This window comes from Hyla sarda, unplaced genomic scaffold, assembly GCF_029499605.1.
Source record: "Hyla sarda isolate aHylSar1 unplaced genomic scaffold, aHylSar1.hap1 scaffold_621, whole genome shotgun sequence".
NCBI classification, from domain to species: domain Eukaryota; kingdom Metazoa; phylum Chordata; class Amphibia; order Anura; family Hylidae; genus Hyla; species Hyla sarda.
This window is the reverse complement of record NW_026610636.1, coordinates 189,704-202,389: the sequence shown is the minus strand read 5'-3', so window position 1 is coordinate 202,389 and position 12,686 is coordinate 189,704. Positions and strand designations below refer to the sequence as shown.

At 46.1% G+C, this 12,686-nt stretch overlaps 6 non-coding genes across 6 annotated transcripts; all 6 read left to right on the top strand.

Annotated features, from left to right (window-relative positions):
- Nucleotides 1-1,037: 1,037 nt before the first annotated feature.
- Nucleotides 1,038-1,228, top strand: LOC130341475 (U2 spliceosomal RNA). The gene has a single exon (XR_008881409.1). It is a non-coding gene; the product is annotated as a U2 spliceosomal RNA (small nuclear RNA).
- A 2,095-nt stretch (nucleotides 1,229-3,323) lies between these two features.
- On the top strand, nucleotides 3,324-3,514 carry LOC130341474 (U2 spliceosomal RNA). The gene has a single exon (XR_008881408.1). It is a non-coding gene; the product is annotated as a U2 spliceosomal RNA (small nuclear RNA).
- A 2,091-nt stretch (nucleotides 3,515-5,605) lies between these two features.
- LOC130341473 (U2 spliceosomal RNA) lies at nucleotides 5,606-5,796 on the top strand. The gene has a single exon (XR_008881407.1). It is a non-coding gene; the product is annotated as a U2 spliceosomal RNA (small nuclear RNA).
- A 2,091-nt stretch (nucleotides 5,797-7,887) lies between these two features.
- Nucleotides 7,888-8,078, top strand: LOC130341471 (U2 spliceosomal RNA). Its single transcript, XR_008881406.1, has one exon. It is a non-coding gene; the product is annotated as a U2 spliceosomal RNA (small nuclear RNA).
- Nucleotides 8,079-10,166: 2,088 nt separating this feature from the next.
- Nucleotides 10,167-10,357, top strand: LOC130341554 (U2 spliceosomal RNA). The gene has a single exon (XR_008881474.1). It is a non-coding gene; the product is annotated as a U2 spliceosomal RNA (small nuclear RNA).
- Nucleotides 10,358-12,447: 2,090 nt separating this feature from the next.
- Nucleotides 12,448-12,638, top strand: LOC130341553 (U2 spliceosomal RNA). Its single transcript, XR_008881473.1, has one exon. It is a non-coding gene; the product is annotated as a U2 spliceosomal RNA (small nuclear RNA).
- Nucleotides 12,639-12,686: the final 48 nt, after the last annotated feature.

Below are 12,686 nucleotides of genomic sequence, written 5' to 3'. Positions count from 1 at the left end.
ATAATACGCCCAGAAAAGAGGCGAAAAGGAGAAAAACGTAAAAAAACGTGAAAAAAAAGTAAGAGGAAGAGAAGGGAAAAAAAGGTGGAAATGGGTTTAAAAGTGATTTCGGCGGAGAAATATATATATATATATATATATATATATATATATATATATATATACGCGCACACACACACATATATATAAACGTATTCTCCGTTGAGATATTGCAGCCGCTGCTGTGTCCAGGCCCAGGAGCCTTAGCACTGTGCTGTGATGTCACTCAATACCACTGACATCACTAGGTGTAAACAACATCTCTCCTTTGCTGTGTATGTGACTATGGAGCTGTTTGGTGATGTCGTCTATTATGGCCTTCATAGAAGCAACAGGAGATTGTTGCATCCATCTAGAACCCTCAGAACTACAGTGCTATGATGTCACTCACTTCCACAGGCCTTGCAGAGTGTAAACAACAACAACCCAGCTTTGTTGTGTATGTAACCATAGGGATTTGTGATGTCACCTAGAACCTTCACAGCAGCGACAGCTTTATGAGGAGCATCAGCACTGCTCTGCCTGAGCAGAACCATCACCGCCATAGGTTGTCAAATAACCCGGGTTTAACCCACACAGGTAAGTCCAATGGGGTGCAGGCATGTCCTCTATGCTTACAGCTTCCCGTGGGTGTTGGTTTGATACCGTTTGGGGACAGCCAAGGAGGCATCTGCAGGCAACAAAGGTAGGTGTGTGCTTGTGTGTGTGTTTCCTATGCAGATCCTAAGCCCAGTGTCACATGCAAGTAGGAGGAGTAAGAAGGGTTCCTGGCAAATCCGGGTTATGGATTGCATTTAAAAAGGCCCCGTGGGAGTGCAATGGGCCCCTGTCTTGCTGCTTAGCAATAATGGTATGGGTTTAGGTTCTGCTGTGTGTACTGGTGGTTGACTGCCCCCCAGCCCAGAGTGTGCATGGAAAATTGTCTGGCAGCCTCCCTGACAGCAAGCAGTGATAGTGCCCATGAAGGGCACCTTGTTGGGCCCGCCCCTTTCACGGTTATCGCTTCTCGGCCTTTTGGCTAAGATCAAGTGTAGTATCTGTTCTTATCAGTTTAATATCTGATACGTCCCCTATCTGGGGACCATATATTAAATGGATTTTTGAGAACGGGGGCCGATTTCGAAGCTTGCTTCCGTCGCCCTATGCATTGACCCGATATGGCAGTATCTTCGGGTACAGTGCACCACCCCCTTACAGGGTTAAAAAGAAAGATTCCTACTTTCATTGCTACCTGCTTGCTGGCTAGCCAGCTAGCCAGCCCTGTGGGCCTTGCTGCTGCTGCAGCCAAAAAACAAAAGGTGGTGCTGCTGCTGCTTCTGCTGCTTCTGCTTCTGCTTGTGTCTGGCCGCTGTTGGAGCGTCCAGGCACAGGACTTCTGCTGCTGCTGACTAAATGGCCTCCTTAATTGGATCATTTGAGTAGCCAGCACACCTGTGCAGGTAGGGCATGACATGATAGGCAGCTGCCTTGATAGCGGGTGGGTGCTGAATGTTCCTAATTGACAAAATAAGATTAATGCTTATGAAGAAATATAAAATCTCATCCCTTCCCCAATATCGCGCCACACCCCTACCCCTTAATTCCCTGGTTGAACTTGATGGACATATGTCTTTTTTCGACCGTACTAACTATGTAACTATGTAACATAACATGGGGGGGGGGGGGGGGGTCTCCTGGCTGTTCACACAGGTGTGTCATTGCTGTACATTGACCATGCATTGCTTCTGTGGTATTGCAAAGGCAAAGACAAATGCTTCCAGCCATCCATTGCACTAATGGATTGGTCATCAGCTGGCTGTCTATGTCCCGCATCAATATAGACCAAAGTACAGAGGGTTAGGCTATGCTATTGTGCACCTACCTGATGCATCAGAAGGTGCGAGGCCCTTGCTAAATTCTGTGCACAGACTTTGAGATCTATACTTTAGACTGTATCTAAACCTGCTCCAACATGGACTGACATTCTGGCCTACTTTCAGCCGATGCGACTTGTCTGTCGCTGAACAGTCGCTTTTTATGTATTCAGCACCTATGTATAATGTTGTAAAAATGCTCTAGAAGCTAAAGTCGCAGAAATGTCACACATATTTGGCCTGCAACTTTCTGTGCGACAAATTCAGACAGGAAAAATCAGTATAAATCCTTAGAAAATTATCCCCCAGTGTCTCCATCTGCTGGCGGTATTGAATAAGCATTGCTGCACTGATGGGGTATGCATTAGACGAAAAAAAAGAAGAAAAAGAAGAATAATACGCCCAGAAAAGAGGCGAAAAGGAGAAAAACGTAAAAAAACGTGAAAAAAAAGTAAGAGGAAGAGAAGGGAAAAAAAGGTGGAAATGGGTTTAAAAGTGATTTCGGCGGAGAATATATATATATATATATATATATATATATATATATATATATATATACGCGCACACACACACATATATATAAACGTATTCTCCGTTGAGATATTGCAGCCGCTGCTGTGTCCAGGCCCAGGAGCCTTAGCACTGTGCTGTGATGTCACTCAATACCACTGACATCACTAGGTGTAAACAACATCTCTCCTTTGCTGTGTATGTGACTATGGAGCTGTTTGGTGATGTCGTCTATTATGGCCTTCATAGAAGCAACAGGAGATTGTTGCATCCATCTAGAACCCTCAGAACTACAGTGCTATGATGTCACTCACTTCCACAGGCCTTGCAGAGTGTAAACAACAACAACCCAGCTTTGTTGTGTATGTAACCATAGGGATTTGTGATGTCACCTAGAACCTTCACAGCAGCGACAGCTTTATGAGGAGCATCAGCACTGCTCTGCCTGAGCAGAACCATCACCGCCATAGGTTGTCAAATAACCCGGGTTTAACCCACACAGGTAAGTCCAATGGGGTGCAGGCATGTCCTCTATGCTTACAGCTTCCCGTGGGTGTTGGTTTGATACCGTTTGGGGACAGCCAAGGAGGCATCTGCAGGCAACAAAGGTAGGTGTGTGCTTGTGTGTGTGTTTCCTATGCAGATCCTAAGCCCAGTGTCACATGCAAGTAGGAGGAGTAAGAAGGGTTCCTGGCAAATCCGGGTTATGGATTGCATTTAAAAAGGCCCCGTGGGAGTGCAATGGGCCCCTGTCTTGCTGCTTAGCAATAATGGTATGGGTTTAGGTTCTGCTGTGTGTACTGGTGGTTGACTGCCCCCCAGCCCAGAGTGTGCATGGAAAATTGTCTGGCAGCCTCCCTGACAGCAAGCAGTGATAGTGCCCATGAAGGGCACCTTGTTGGGCCCGCCCCTTTCACGGTTATCGCTTCTCGGCCTTTTGGCTAAGATCAAGTGTAGTATCTGTTCTTATCAGTTTAATATCTGATACGTCCCCTATCTGGGGACCATATATTAAATGGATTTTTGAGAACGGGGGCCGATTTCGAAGCTTGCTTCCGTCGCCCTATGCATTGACCCGATATGGCAGTATCTTCGGGTACAGTGCACCACCCCCTTACAGGGTTAAAAAGAAAGATTCCTACTTTCATTGCTACCTGCTTGCTGGCTAGCCAGCTAGCCAGCCCTGTGGGCCTTGCTGCTGCTGCAGCCAAAAAACAAAAGGTGGTGCTGCTGCTGCTTCTGCTGCTTCTGCTTCTGCTTGTGTCTGGCCGCTGTTGGAGCGTCCAGGCACAGGACTTCTGCTGCTGCTGACTAAATGGCCTCCTTAATTGGATCATTTGAGTAGCCAGCACACCTGTGCAGGTAGGGCATGACATGATAGGCAGCTGCCTTGATAGCGGGTGGGTGCTGAATGTTCCTAATTGACAAAATAAGATTAATGCTTATGAAGAAATATAAAATCTCATCCCTTCCCCAATATCGCGCCACACCCCTACCCCTTAATTCCCTGGTTGAACTTGATGGACATATGTCTTTTTTCGACCGTACTAACTATGTAACTATGTAACATAACATGGGGGGGGGGGGGGTCTCCTGGCTGTTCACACAGGTGTGTCATTGCTGTACATTGACCATTCATTGCTTCTGTGGTATTGCAAAGGCAAAGACAAATGCTTCCAGCCATCCATTGCACTAATGGATTGGTCATCAGCTGGCTGTCTATGTCCCGCATCAATATAGACCAAAGTACAGAGGGTTAGGCTATGCTATTGTGCACCTACCTGATGCATCAGAAGGTGCGAGGCCCTTGCTAAATTCTGTGCACAGACTTTGAGATCTATACTTTAGACTGTATCTAAACCTGCTCCAACATGGACTGACATTCTGGCCTACTTTCAGCCGATGCGACTTGTCTGTCGCTGAACAGTCGCTTTTTATGTATTCAGCACCTATGTATAATGTTGTAAAAATGCTCTAGAAGCTAAAGTCGCAGAAATGTCACACATATTTGGCCTGCAACTTTCTGTGCGACAAATTCAGACAGGAAAAATCAGTATAAATCCTTAGAAAATTATCCCCCAGTGTCTCCATCTGCTGGCGGTATTGAATAAGCATTGCTGCACTGATGGGGTATGCATTAGACGAAAAAAAAGAAGAAAAAGAAGAATAATACGCCCAGAAAAGAGGCGAAAAGGAGAAAAACGTAAAAAAACGTGAAAAAAAAGTAAGAGGAAGAGAAGGGAAAAAAAGGTGGAAATGGGTTTAAAAGTGATTTCGGCGGAGAAATATATATATATATATATATATATATATATATATATATATATATACGCGCACACACACACATATATATAAACGTATTCTCCGTTGAGATATTGCAGCCGCTGCTGTGTCCAGGCCCAGGAGCCTTAGCACTGTGCTGTGATGTCACTCAATACCACTGACATCACTAGGTGTAAACAACATCTCTCCTTTGCTGTGTATGTGACTATGGAGCTGTTTGGTGATGTCGTCTATTATGGCCTTCATAGAAGCAACAGGAGATTGTTGCATCCATCTAGAACCCTCAGAACTACAGTGCTATGATGTCACTCACTTCCACAGGCCTTGCAGAGTGTAAACAACAACAACCCAGCTTTGTTGTGTATGTAACCATAGGGATTTGTGATGTCACCTAGAACCTTCACAGCAGCGACAGCTTTATGAGGAGCATCAGCACTGCTCTGCCTGAGCAGAACCATCACCGCCATAGGTTGTCAAATAACCCGGGTTTAACCCACACAGGTAAGTCCAATGGGGTGCAGGCATGTCCTCTATGCTTACAGCTTCCCGTGGGTGTTGGTTTGATACCGTTTGGGGACAGCCAAGGAGGCATCTGCAGGCAACAAAGGTAGGTGTGTGCTTGTGTGTGTGTTTCCTATGCAGATCCTAAGCCCAGTGTCACATGCAAGTAGGAGGAGTAAGAAGGGTTCCTGGCAAATCCGGGTTATGGATTGCATTTAAAAAGGCCCCGTGGGAGTGCAATGGGCCCCTGTCTTGCTGCTTAGCAATAATGGTATGGGTTTAGGTTCTGCTGTGTGTACTGGTGGTTGACTGCCCCCCAGCCCAGAGTGTGCATGGAAAATTGTCTGGCAGCCTCCCTGACAGCAAGCAGTGATAGTGCCCATGAAGGGCACCTTGTTGGGCCCGCCCCTTTCACGGTTATCGCTTCTCGGCCTTTTGGCTAAGATCAAGTGTAGTATCTGTTCTTATCAGTTTAATATCTGATACGTCCCCTATCTGGGGACCATATATTAAATGGATTTTTGAGAACGGGGGCCGATTTCGAAGCTTGCTTCCGTCGCCCTATGCATTGACCCGATATGGCAGTATCTTCGGGTACAGTGCACCACCCCCTTACAGGGTTAAAAAGAAAGATTCCTACTTTCATTGCTACCTGCTTGCTGGCTAGCCAGCTAGCCAGCCCTGTGGGCCTTGCTGCTGCTGCAGCCAAAAAACAAAAGGTGGTGCTGCTGCTGCTGCTTCTGCTGCTTCTGCTTCTGCTTGTGTCTGGCCGCTGTTGGAGCGTCCAGGCACAGGACTTCTGCTGCTGCTGACTAAATGGCCTCCTTAATTGGATCATTTGAGTAGCCAGCACACCTGTGCAGGTAGGGCATGACATGATAGGCAGCTGCCTTGATAGCGGGTGGGTGCTGAATGTTCCTAATTGACAAAATAAGATTAATGCTTATGAAGAAATATAAAATCTCATCCCTTCCCCAATATCGCGCCACACCCCTACCCCTTAATTCCCTGGTTGAACTTGATGGACATATGTCTTTTTTCGACCGTACTAACTATGTAACTATGTAACATAACATGGGGGGGGGGGGGGGTCTCCTGGCTGTTCACACAGGTGTGTCATTGCTGTACATTGACCATGCATTGCTTCTGTGGTATTGCAAAGGCAAAGACAAATGCTTCCAGCCATCCATTGCACTAATGGATTGGTCATCAGCTGGCTGTCTATGTCCCGCATCAATATAGACCAAAGTACAGAGGGTTAGGCTATGCTATTGTGCACCTACCTGATGCATCAGAAGGTGCGAGGCCCTTGCTAAATTCTGTGCACAGACTTTGAGATCTATACTTTAGACTGTATCTAAACCTGCTCCAACATGGACTGACATTCTGGCCTACTTTCAGCCGATGTGACTTGTCTGTCGCTGAACAGTCGCTTTTTATGTATTCAGCACCTATGTATAATGTTGTAAAAATGCTCTAGAAGCTAAAGTCGCAGAAATGTCACACATATTTGGCCTGCAACTTTCTGTGCGACAAATTCAGACAGGAAAAATCAGTATAAATCCTTAGAAAATTATCCCCCAGTGTCTCCATCTGCTGGCGGTATTGAATAAGCATTGCTGCACTGATGGGGTATGCATTAGACGAAAAAAAAGAAGAAAAAGAAGAATAATACGCCCAGAAAAGAGGCGAAAAGGAGAAAAACGTAAAAAAACGTGAAAAAAAAGTAAGAGGAAGAGAAGGGAAAAAAAGGTGGAAATGGGTTTAAAAGTGATTTCGGCGGAGAAATATATATATATATATATATATATATATATATATATATATACGCGCACACACACACATATATATAAACGTATTCTCCGTTGAGATATTGCAGCCGCTGCTGTGTCCAGGCCCAGGAGCCTTAGCACTGTGCTGTGATGTCACTCAATACCACTGACATCACTAGGTGTAAACAACATCTCTCCTTTGCTGTGTATGTGACTATGGAGCTGTTTGGTGATGTCGTCTATTATGGCCTTCATAGAAGCAACAGGAGATTGTTGCATCCATCTAGAACCCTCAGAACTACAGTGCTATGATGTCACTCACTTCCACAGGCCTTGCAGAGTGTAAACAACAACAACCCAGCTTTGTTGTGTATGTAACCATAGGGATTTGTGATGTCACCTAGAACCTTCACAGCAGCGACAGCTTTATGAGGAGCATCAGCACTGCTCTGCCTGAGCAGAACCATCACCGCCATAGGTTGTCAAATAACCCGGGTTTAACCCACACAGGTAAGTCCAATGGGGTGCAGGCATGTCCTCTATGCTTACAGCTTCCCGTGGGTGTTGGTTTGATACCGTTTGGGGACAGCCAAGGAGGCATCTGCAGGCAACAAAGGTAGGTGTGTGCTTGTGTGTGTGTTTCCTATGCAGATCCTAAGCCCAGTGTCACATGCAAGTAGGAGGAGTAAGAAGGGTTCCTGGCAAATCCGGGTTATGGATTGCATTTAAAAAGGCCCCGTGGGAGTGCAATGGGCCCCTGTCTTGCTGCTTAGCAATAATGGTATGGGTTTAGGTTCTGCTGTGTGTACTGGTGGTTGACTGCCCCCCAGCCCAGAGTGTGCATGGAAAATTGTCTGGCAGCCTCCCTGACAGCAAGCAGTGATAGTGCCCATGAAGGGCACCTTGTTGGGCCCGCCCCTTTCACGGTTATCGCTTCTCGGCCTTTTGGCTAAGATCAAGTGTAGTATCTGTTCTTATCAGTTTAATATCTGATACGTCCCCTATCTGGGGACCATATATTAAATGGATTTTTGAGAACGGGGGCCGATTTCGAAGCTTGCTTCCGTCGCCCTATGCATTGACCCGATATGGCAGTATCTTCGGGTACAGTGCACCACCCCCTTACAGGGTTAAAAAGAAAGATTCCTACTTTCATTGCTACCTGCTTGCTGGCTAGCCAGCTAGCCAGCCCTGTGGGCCTTGCTGCTGCTGCAGCCAAAAAACAAAAGGTGGTGCTGCTGCTGCTGCTTCTGCTGCTTCTGCTTCTGCTTGTGTCTGGCCGCTGTTGGAGCGTCCAGGCACAGGACTTCTGCTGCTGCTGACTAAATGGCCTCCTTAATTGGATCATTTGAGTAGCCAGCACACCTGTGCAGGTAGGGCATGACATGATAGGCAGCTGCCTTGATAGCGGGTGGGTGCTGAATGTTCCTAATTGACAAAATAAGATTAATGCTTATGAAGAAATATAAAATCTCATCCCTTCCCCAATATCGCGCCACACCCCTACCCCTTAATTCCCTGGTTGAACTTGATGGACATATGTCTTTTTTCGACCGTACTAACTATGTAACTATGTAACATAACATGGGGGGGGGGGGGGTCTCCTGGCTGTTCACACAGGTGTGTCATTGCTGTACATTGACCATGCATTGCTTCTGTGGTATTGCAAAGGCAAAGACAAATGCTTCCAGCCATCCATTGCACTAATGGATTGGTCATCAGCTGGCTGTCTATGTCCCGCATCAATATAGACCAAAGTACAGAGGGTTAGGCTATGCTATTGTGCACCTACCTGATGCATCAGAAGGTGCGAGGCCCTTGCTAAATTCTGTGCACAGACTTTGAGATCTATACTTTAGACTGTATCTAAACCTGCTCCAACATGGACTGACATTCTGGCCTACTTTCAGCCGATGTGACTTGTCTGTCGCTGAACAGTCGCTTTTTATGTATTCAGCACCTATGTATAATGTTGTAAAAATGCTCTAGAAGCTAAAGTCGCAGAAATGTCACACATATTTGGCCTGCAACTTTCTGTGCGACAAATTCAGACAGGAAAAATCAGTATAAATCCTTAGAAAATTATCCCCCAGTGTCTCCATCTGCTGGCGGTATTGAATAAGCATTGCTGCACTGATGGGGTATGCATTAGACGAAAAAAAAGAAGAAAAAGAAGAATAATACGCCCAGAAAAGAGGCGAAAAGGAGAAAAACGTAAAAAAACGTGAAAAAAAAGTAAGAGGAAGAGAAGGGAAAAAAAGGTGGAAATGGGTTTAAAAGTGATTTCGGCGGAGAAATATATATATATATATATATATATATATATATATATATACGCGCACACACACACATATATATAAACGTATTCTCCGTTGAGATATTGCAGCCGCTGCTGTGTCCAGGCCCAGGAGCCTTAGCACTGTGCTGTGATGTCACTCAATACCACTGACATCACTAGGTGTAAACAACATCTCTCCTTTGCTGTGTATGTGACTATGGAGCTGTTTGGTGATGTCGTCTATTATGGCCTTCATAGAAGCAACAGGAGATTGTTGCATCCATCTAGAACCCTCAGAACTACAGTGCTATGATGTCACTCACTTCCACAGGCCTTGCAGAGTGTAAACAACAACAACCCAGCTTTGTTGTGTATGTAACCATAGGGATTTGTGATGTCACCTAGAACCTTCACAGCAGCGACAGCTTTATGAGGAGCATCAGCACTGCTCTGCCTGAGCAGAACCATCACCGCCATAGGTTGTCAAATAACCCGGGTTTAACCCACACAGGTAAGTCCAATGGGGTGCAGGCATGTCCTCTATGCTTACAGCTTCCCGTGGGTGTTGGTTTGATACCGTTTGGGGACAGCCAAGGAGGCATCTGCAGGCAACAAAGGTAGGTGTGTGCTTGTGTGTGTGTTTCCTATGCAGATCCTAAGCCCAGTGTCACATGCAAGTAGGAGGAGTAAGAAGGGTTCCTGGCAAATCCGGGTTATGAATTGCATTTAAAAAGGCCCCGTGGGAGTGCAATGGGCCCCTGTCTTGCTGCTTAGCAATAATGGTATGGGTTTAGGTTCTGCTGTGTGTACTGGTGGTTGACTGCCCCCCAGCCCAGAGTGTGCATGGAAAATTGTCTGGCAGCCTCCCTGACAGCAAGCAGTGATAGTGCCCATGAAGGGCACCTTGTTGGGCCCGCCCCTTTCACGGTTATCGCTTCTCGGCCTTTTGGCTAAGATCAAGTGTAGTATCTGTTCTTATCAGTTTAATATCTGATACGTCCCCTATCTGGGGACCATATATTAAATGGATTTTTGAGAACGGGGGCCGATTTCGAAGCTTGCTTCCGTCGCCCTATGCATTGACCCGATATGGCAGTATCTTCGGGTACAGTGCACCACCCCCTTACAGGGTTAAAAAGAAAGATTCCTACTTTCATTGCTACCTGCTTGCTGGCTAGCCAGCTAGCCAGCCCTGTGGGCCTTGCTGCTGCTGCAGCCAAAAAACAAAAGGTGGTGCTGCTGCTGCTTCTGCTGCTTCTGCTTCTGCTTGTGTCTGGCCGCTGTTGGAGCGTCCAGGCACAGGACTTCTGCTGCTGCTGACTAAATGGCCTCCTTAATTGGATCATTTGAGTAGCCAGCACACCTGTGCAGGTAGGGCATGACATGATAGGCAGCTGCCTTGATAGCGGGTGGGTGCTGAATGTTCCTAATTGACAAAATAAGATTAATGCTTATGAAGAAATATAAAATCTCATCCCTTCCCCAATATCGCGCCACACCCCTACCCCTTAATTCCCTGGTTGAACTTGATGGACATATGTCTTTTTTCGACCGTACTAACTATGTAACTATGTAACATAACATGGGGGGGGGGGGGGGGGTCTCCTGGCTGTTCACACAGGTGTGTCATTGCTGTACATTGACCATGCATTGCTTCTGTGGTATTGCAAAGGCAAAGACAAATGCTTCCAGCCATCCATTGCACTAATGGATTGGTCATCAGCTGGCTGTCTATGTCCCGCATCAATATAGACCAAAGTACAGAGGGTTAGGCTATGCTATTGTGCACCTACCTGATGCATCAGAAGGTGCGAGGCCCTTGCTAAATTCTGTGCACAGACTTTGAGATCTATACTTTAGACTGTATCTAAACCTGCTCCAACATGGACTGACATTCTGGCCTACTTTCAGCCGATGCGACTTGTCTGTCGCTGAACAGTCGCTTTTTATGTATTCAGCACCTATGTATAATGTTGTAAAAATGCTCTAGAAGCTAAAGTCGCAGAAATGTCACACATATTTGGCCTGCAACTTTCTGTGCGACAAATTCAGACAGGAAAAATCAGTATAAATCCTTAGAAAATTATCCCCCAGTGTCTCCATCTGCTGGCGGTATTGAATAAGCATTGCTGCACTGATGGGGTATGCATTAGACGAAAAAAAAGAAGAAAAAGAAGAATAATACGCCCAGAAAAGAGGCGAAAAGGAGAAAAACGTAAAAAAACGTGAAAAAAAAGTAAGAGGAAGAGAAGGGAAAAAAAGGTGGAAATGGGTTTAAAAGTGATTTCGGCGGAGAAATATATATATATATATATATATATATATATATATATATATACGCGCACACACACACATATATATAAACGTATTCTCCGTTGAGATATTGCAGCCGCTGCTGTGTCCAGGCCCAGGAGCCTTAGCACTGTGCTGTGATGTCACTCAATACCACTGACATCACTAGGTGTAAACAACATCTCTCCTTTGCTGTGTATGTGACTATGGAGCTGTTTGGTGATGTCGTCTATTATGGCCTTCATAGAAGCAACAGGAGATTGTTGCATCCATCTAGAACCCTCAGAACTACAGTGCTATGATGTCACTCACTTCCACAGGCCTTGCAGAGTGTAAACAACAACAACCCAGCTTTGTTGTGTATGTAACCATAGGGATTTGTGATGTCACCTAGAACCTTCACAGCAGCGACAGCTTTATGAGGAGCATCAGCACTGCTCTGCCTGAGCAGAACCATCACCGCCATAGGTTGTCAAATAACCCGGGTTTAACCCACACAGGTAAGTCCAATGGGGTGCAGGCATGTCCTCTATGCTTACAGCTTCCCGTGGGTGTTGGTTTGATACCGTTTGGGGACAGCCAAGGAGGCATCTGCAGGCAACAAAGGTAGGTGTGTGCTTGTGTGTGTGTTTCCTATGCAGATCCTAAGCCCAGTGTCACATGCAAGTAGGAGGAGTAAGAAGGGTTCCTGGCAAATCCGGGTTATGGATTGCATTTAAAAAGGCCCCGTGGGAGTGCAATGGGCCCCTGTCTTGCTGCTTAGCAATAATGGTATGGGTTTAGGTTCTGCTGTGTGTACTGGTGGTTGACTGCCCCCCAGCCCAGAGTGTGCATGGAAAATTGTCTGGCAGCCTCCCTGACAGCAAGCAGTGATAGTGCCCATGAAGGGCACCTTGTTGGGCCCGCCCCTTTCACGGTTATCGCTTCTCGGCCTTTTGGCTAAGATCAAGTGTAGTATCTGTTCTTATCAGTTTAATATCTGATACGTCCCCTATCTGGGGACCATATATTAAATGGATTTTTGAGAACGGGGGCCGATTTCGAAGCTTGCTTCCGTCGCCCTATGCATTGACCCGATATGGCAGTATCTTCGGGTACAGTGCACCACCCCCTTACAGGGTTAAAAAGAAAGATTCCTACTTTCATTGCTACCTGCTT